This window comes from Notamacropus eugenii, chromosome 3 (genome assembly GCF_028372415.1).
Source record: "Notamacropus eugenii isolate mMacEug1 chromosome 3, mMacEug1.pri_v2, whole genome shotgun sequence".
NCBI lineage: Eukaryota > Metazoa > Chordata > Mammalia > Diprotodontia > Macropodidae > Notamacropus > Notamacropus eugenii.
The window spans coordinates 389922804-389930371 of record NC_092874.1 but is presented as its reverse complement, the minus strand read 5'-3'; the positions used below and the strand labels follow the sequence as shown (position 1 = coordinate 389930371).

Sequence of the window (7568 nt, the reverse complement as noted above, 5' to 3'; positions counted from 1 at the left end):
ATGATATGAGATGTTGGTCTTAAAGGGGAAATAATTAACTGGGAAGACACTGAAATTGAGAGGCTGGGGAGAGGTTTTCTGTTAGAGGTGGAATTTTAGTTAGGGTTTAGAAAGACAAGGAAGAGGAGGCTGGCTGAGAGAAGTTAAGGTACTGATCCAAACTGGGAGGCTAGGTCTCTAAACCCCAAACACGCACCACCTGGCATCCCGGCTGGGGCAGAGATCTCCCAGGACGGCGGCTTGGCGGCAGCCGCCTGTCTCCGAGCGGCCCCGCCCAGGCCCCGCCCCCTCAGGTAGGGCCGCTTTAAGTCGGCCCAGAGCGCTCCAGGTAGGCCGTCCTGGGAGCGGTCGGAGAGCCGCTCTCCCCTCGCGCCCCCCTCCCCCCACCCAACCCCAGTCTCGAGAGGGGCCTGCGCCCGCGGCTCGGCTTCTCGATCCGTTTTGGAGGAACGACCCGGCCGGGGGTGAGAGAGACCGGGAGGAGAAGGTGCCCGAGGCAGAGGAGGGGGCGGGGAGGGTAGGTGACGTTGCCAGGGGCGCGTGCAGGGCGTGACGGCATCTGCACGAGCCTGGGGGGAGGCGCAGAGCGGGCGGCGGCCGCGCCAGAGCAGGTGAGCGCCGAAGCGGGAGCGCGCCAGCGCGGGTCCCTTCTCCCTGCCCCTCCCGCCTTCGGCCCCTGGGGGGCAGGGAAGAGGCTGGGGCTTCCCCGGGGCCCACGGTTTTCCTCGGATCCTCCCGGGAAGGGCGAGGCCCGGCCGACCCTCCCACGGCGAGGAGAGGAGCAGGTTTTTCCCCTCCCCCTTACCCCGGGTGGGGAGGGACGCGAGCCGGCCCGGCTCTGGGCGGAGCTGGGCCCGGGCGCCGCCCCCGCCGCTAACAGCCGCCGGCTTGGCGCCGCCGACACGTCCCGGAGGAGGCGAGGGACCGAGCCCCGGCCAGGCTGGGGAGCGTCCTCCCGGGCCTGGGCTCCATTCCTCCTCCGAGCCCGAGCCCGAGCCGGGCGGGAGGAGGGGGACAGTAGAGGAGGAGAAGGGGGAGGAGCCTGCCCCCTGCCCCCCTCCCCCGCCCTCATTAGCTTCGCGGGGTTTGTGGTGGCCGCGTGCGGCCGGGAGGCGGGGCCGGAGCACCTCCTGGGGACACCACCCTGCGGCTTTTCTCGAGTTACCTTTTTTTTTTTTTTTTTTTTTTTTTTTTTTTTTTGCTTACTCGGAGCCTCCTTTCCCGTCGCTCTCGCCGGTACTCTGCTACGTCACGCGGGGGGGAGGGGGGTTCCGAAGCTTTGCTCCCACCTCGGAGTCCCTTCCCCTCCTCCTCCCCCTCCCCCGAGTCCCGTAATGACTTTACAATCCTTAGCCGGGGCGCCTCCAGGCACCCTGGGCAGGGCCGGCCCTGCTACGACCGGGCGGGCGTGCGGTCCGAGAATCCCAGACGGTTAGTTGGAAGGCTGGCTGGTCCCAGCTTGACCCGAAGTGGTCATCCTGCCCCGCCCGAGGACCTCCCGGGCCTGGGAGCCCACCTTACCCCCTTAAGCCCCAGCCCACGTGTGCCTCCAGCTTCTCCCGCGCTGCGCTCCTGGTCTGTGACACCGGTCTGGTCAGTTTCCTCCGCTTAGCCCGTACTCGGGTACCTGCGGAGGGCTGTCTAGACGCTCCCAGCCCCCAGGACTTCGTTGGTAAATTTGCTTTGGAGAAGTTGAGCATCTTCCTGATCCTTGCTGCCCGTGAATGGTCCTTTTTTAAAGATAACTCGTATTTTCAGAGGATAGGTTTTAGAAATGGCAGGACGTTGACACCTGGTTGTATCGTTACACAGTTGGTGTCCAGTTGGTAACATGACGCAAGTGTGCAGCGTCTGAATTAAAAATTTCCAAGTCAAACGTTGCCTCAGTGATAACCTTATTGAAAGCACTGCCCTTTCAGGTTTATTTGAGGGGTAAGGACTTTTTAAAATGGTATTAAATTGTTTTAGAGAGAGTTGGCAGATTCGGTCTAGTCTTGCCCCAAGCAACTCTAAAATGTTTGCAGAGAGATGCCAATGATGGGGTACGCACTCTGGGAACCTCCTCAAACTCTCCTTGAATCTTCCCACTTGTGATCTGGCAGTCTCTGGAGGATCCGTAGGCTTTTTGCTGTCACTATGCCCAAATCTTCCCACTCTTGATCCTTCCAATCTCATTCTCCAGGCTACTGGTCACTTCCATCAAGATTGTCCCTAGATTCCATCTTTATCCACCCCAGGGTACTGATCATTCCCATTAAGACCATACTTGGAACCCCCAGACTACTAACTAGACCACCCTCAGATTCCCTCCCACAGTCTTTCTGTATATAAGCTCCTTGTCTCCATGAACGTGCTCAGATTCACTCTAACTCAGACTCAAGTCTAGCTCAGATTGTATCTGGCCCACTTGTGACAAGCATCCCAAATGGTGAGGCTTCTTAAGAGTCAACCCAATATGGTGAATCTTTAATAAAATTTGTTTTACTTTGGCTGAAAGAAGGCTTGGGTTGAATTCATTCAAGCAGGACCCAGTGTGTTGGTACTTTGGGGTTTCCAGCATCCCAAACCTCAACACCACCTTGTATTGCTAGAAGGAGTTTAATCTTTGGGAGTTCTTTATACCAATTAAATCACCGATCAAGTGCCCATCTGTCAACTTGACTAGCTTGTCTAGGAGGGTTTCTCCCCCATCCTTGTGGTTCAGAGATTTTGGACACCTTTCAAAGCTGGCCACTTTAACACTTTAAATTACATTAGCATAAAGGAAAAGTAATTTCTGTGAAACCAATTTGCTAGTCATCCAGAATGGAGGTACTTTAATAGGATGAGAAGATACTTTAATATGATGTCTCAGCTCAGTGAGGCTGAAGAAGAATATCAGCTCTAATTTTCCAAGCTTCTGGGACCTCCAGGAAATTTGGTTTCCGTCCTTGACAATTCAGTCTACTACGTGTGTTTCAGTCAGTCATTTAATTAGTACTATTATTATATTTAAGGACCTTCAAGGCAGTCGAGCATACATCTGAACCTGGAATTCTGTGCCTCTACAATCTGATCTAGTTTTATATTCTTCCTACACTCTGCCTTTCATCTAAATTGCACTACTGTTGTTCCCTGAACTTGACCATCTTGATATGCGTTTGCATAAGCCACCTCTCCTTCCTAGAATGTGTTCCCCTCTCATTTTGATGCTCTTAAAAATCCTCATCTTTCTCATTCTGCAAACCATCCCTGATCCCTGTCCTGTCCTCCTATCCCCTGCCTCCCAATACCCTTTCTTTTTACCTCACCTCAAAGTACAAAGTGCTCTGGAAGTTCAGAGGTAGCAGAGATTACTTCTGACTGGGTGGATCCAAAAAAACAAACATGGAAATAAAGGCATGTGGGGTAGCCCTTAAAGAACTGATAAGATTAATTTTGTCAGATGGGTCAAAGGGCCTTCAAGAAAGATGGTATAGCATAAATGAAGACAGGTTGTGTTAGAGGAATTTCCAGAAGTTTAATTTGGCTGAAGTTGTAGAGGGGTTAATAGAGACGAAGCTTCTGTGGATCTCACTGTTCTGAAAATTTACTGGATTCCTAGCATACGAGACTACTAGCATTACATATCCTTATTCAGGATTTGATAGCAGTGAATGGGGTCTCTATGAGTGGTGAAACAGGAATTGTTGCAAAGCCTGCGTGTACAACATCAGGATTTTTGTATATTTCTGTGATAGACCATTTGGAGGTGGGATTTTGAACCAGAACTGTGGCTGTTCTTCTGAGATCTTGAATTCACTTGTGGGCCCTATTCTGAGCATGTAGTTAGTCTGTGACTTGGTAAAGTCATTGAATTTTTACTAGGTAGCTGAATAAAATTGAGTATAGAATGGAGTGCTAAAAGGATTCATCTTGTTTTTCTGTCTTCTTTCTTTTTTTGTTTACTTTCAGTCCTGAATTTTCTCCCTCCTGCCCCTAATTGAGAAGTCAGGAAAACCATTACAAATATGTGGTCATTAAAAACAAATTCTCACATTAGCCAAGTTTGGGGCAGTGTGGGAATGGGGGAGGGGGCAGGAAAAAAGAAAGAAAGATAATGTACTTCAAAATCTGCACTCCTGAGTCCATGACCTTTCTATCTGGAGATGGATGGTATGTTTCATCAAGAGTCCTTTGGAATTGTGGTTGGTCATTGAGTTGAGCAGAGTTCCTAAGTCTTTCAGAGTTGATTATCATTTTTATTAACTTCAACAATAATATTGTTGTTCAAGAGGTTCACTTAACACAGTTGTACCTTTCTGCCGTTTATTTGCCTGCTGAAGCAATGGGAATCAAAACTTCAGTAAAGTGACTTTTGGATTTGGGATTTTGCTTCTTGTGACCCTGGATAAATCATCATAAAGAACTTTGCAGAACTTAAAGTGCTATATAAATGTGAGTTGGCCTTATTTTTATTGTTATCCTGATACTAAGGCAGTTATCAACTTCAAAAATTGCCATGAAGAACTATGCTCAGAAGGCTATAAAACTGCAAATGCCCTTTGATCCTGCCATACTGCTACTAAGTCTGTATCCCAAAGAGATTTTTTTTTTTAAAGGTGGTGGGAAGGGTCATTTGTACAAAAATATTTAAAGCAGCTTTTTGGTAGTGACAAAAAAAAAATTGGAAATTGAAGGGATGCCCATCAGTTGGAGAATGGCTGTGAACAAATTGTGGTATATGAGTGTAATGAAATATTACTATGCTATAGGAAATGGTGAGCAGGCTAATTTCAGAAAAAACCAGAAAGACTTATATGAACTGATGCAAAGTGAAGTGAGCAGAACCAGAAGAAGTACACAGTAACAACAGTACTGTATAATGATCAACTGTGAGTGAGAAATAGCTCTTTTCAACAATACAGTGATCTAAGATAGTTCCAAAAGACTCATGATGAAAAATGCTATCCACCTCCAGAGAAAGAAATAGAGTCTGAATGCAGACAAAAGTGTACTATTTTTCACTTTCTGTATTTTTTTATGTGGGTATTTTTTTCCCTTTGGGTCTTTTTTCACAACATGACCATTGTGGTAATCTGTTTTGCATGATTGAACATATATAACCTCTATCAAATTGCTTACTATCTCAGGGAGGGGGAAGGTGAGTGAGGGAGAAAGAAAAAATTTTAAAATGTTTTAAATGTTTTAAAAATAAATGTTAAAAATTGTCTTTACATTTAATTGGGGAAAAAAATAAAATATTTTTTAAAAATTGCCATAAAGGCACCAGGTTATGGAAGTAATGTTGAGGTCAGGGAACCATAATGTTGAGGTTTGGGGTACTTGGAACTCTAAAATACTGACACCCCTGGTTCTGCCTGAATGAATTCGACCCAGACTTTCTTTCAGCCAAAATAAAACAAAGTTTATTAAAGATCCACCATGTTGGGTTGACTCGTAAGAAGCCTCACCATTTGTGATGCTTGTATTGACAAGCAGGCCAGATAGAATCTGAGCTAGATTGAATCTGAGCACCTTCCTGGAGACAAGAAGGATCTTGTATACAGACTGTGGGAGGGATCTGGGAGTGATCTAGTAGTCTGGGGAGATGGGAGGGAAGGGTTTAGGGCGGTTCCTGAGGAGGAGTCCAAGGAGGATCTTAATGGGACTGGGGTGACTACAGGTCTGAATCGAGAGTGGGATTCTGATGTGATCTAGGGTGGGAAACTAAACATTGGGTGACCTAAGCATTGTCTGCTTACCCAACGTTGGCCTGATTACCACAGCAGGTGGGGAATCCCACTATGTGGTCAAAAAACAAAAAAATGTACAAAATGTATGAAAACATCTGCAAAGATGATTCCACTCACCATCGGCACATGGAATGTGCGCACACTAATAAACAACACAAAATCCACTATACCTGAAAGAACTGTTGTTGCAAGAGACCTCAAGGTATCGCATCCAAATAGTAGCCCTGAGTGAAACAAGGTTGGCAAATGAAGATCAGCTTACTGAAGTTGGAGCTGGATACACCTTTTTCTGGAGTGGGTGCAGTGAAGGGGAGCACTGTGAAGCTAGCATGGGTTCTGCAATCAGAACTAATCTAATCAGCAAGCTGATATGCCTGCCAAAAGGAGTGAATGACAGGCTCATGACAATGCGATGGCCACTTGCGGGAATATGCCATGCCACCATCATCAGTGCCTGTGTTCCCACCATGACAAACCCTGATGAAGTCAAAGAAAATTTTTACGAAGACCTAGAGACCCTTATCGTCGATGTGCCAAAAGAAGACAAGCTTATAATTCTGGGTGACTTTAATGCTAGAGTAAGCTCAAACTATCAGACTTGGCAGGGAGTCCTAGGGAAGAATGGAGTTGGAAACAGCAACAGCAGTGGTCATTTACTGCTGAAGACTTGTACATCGCGTGACCTTCTCATCACCAACACTGTCTTCCGTTTACCAAAATGCAATAAAACTTCATGGATGCACCCTTGCAGCAAACATTGGCATCTAGTGTAAGGAGAAGAGAGACAAAATGTGAGAGTGACAAAGGCAATGTGTGGTGCAGACTGCTGGACTGATCGTAGACTTAATCCTTTCCAAACTAAATATTCGCATTCATCAAAAGCGCTGCCCCAAGGCAAAATGACTACCAGAAGAATTAATGTCAACAAATTAGAGCTTTTCTCTGAGTACGAACAGTTTGTTGCTGACTTGGAGGGAAAGTTGAGCCAACACACAGCTGGCAACAGTGAAGCAGAAAAGGAGTGGGCAACTTTCAGAGATTTGGTGTACAGCACTGCATTTGCTCATCTGGGTCAGAACACTTGCAAACACCAAGACTGGTTTGATGAAAATGGTGGGGAAATTCAGAAGCTGATAAATGGAAAATGAGAACTGCACTGGATTTACCAGCAGGATAGTTCATCCACCTCTAAGAAGGCAGCATTTAATTCCTTCAAAAGCAAAGTACAAGCAAAGCTTAAAGAGATGCAGGATTCCTGGTTCAGTAAGAAGGCAGATGAAATTCAGTTGTAAATTGTTAGTTACAATCCAAAGTGCTTTTATGATTCCCTGAAAGCTATTTATGGACCAAAAACCTATGGTGCATCCCAACTACTTAGTGCTGATGGAACCACATTGATTAGTGATAAGGACATGATCCTAGACAGATGGGCTGAACACTTCCGTAGTGTTCTCAACAGATCATCATCAATCAACGCTGAGGCCATTGGTTTACCTCAGGTTGAAGTCAGTCCCTCCTTAGCTGAACTTCCAACTGAAGAAGAGGTTTTGAGGCCATTAGGCTCCTTTCATGTGTCAAAGCACCTGGTGCTGATTTCTATTCCAGCTGAGATTTACAAGGTAGAGGCACCATTGCTCATATAAAAGTTGACTGAAATATTCCAGGTTATATGGCAAGAGGAGGTTATCCCCCAGAAGTTCAAGGATGCCTCCATTGTCCATCTCTTTAGACGTAAAGGGAATAGATTGTCCTGCAACAATCACAGGGGGATCTCTCTTAGTCATTACTGGCAAAATTCTTGCTAGAGTTCTCCTTAACAGGCTGAACCTTCACCTGGAAGATGGTCATATACCT

At 46.7% G+C, this 7568-nt stretch overlaps 1 protein-coding gene across 4 annotated transcripts in view; it reads left to right on the top strand.

Annotated features, from left to right (window-relative positions):
• The first annotated feature begins 335 nt into the window (after positions 1 to 335).
• Positions 336 to 7568, top strand: part of SUN1 (Sad1 and UNC84 domain containing 1) — a 76361-nt gene continuing 69128 nt past the window's right edge. Inside the window, exon 1 of one of the 4 annotated variants that reach the window (XM_072597786.1) lies at positions 336 to 464. The gene's annotated coding sequence lies outside the window, so the exon portion shown is untranslated. Of the gene's footprint in view, positions 488 to 546; positions 612 to 652; positions 786 to 7568 lie in introns of those variants that run through there. The other 3 variants (XM_072597782.1, XM_072597784.1, XM_072597783.1) reach the window with 3 other exon arrangements.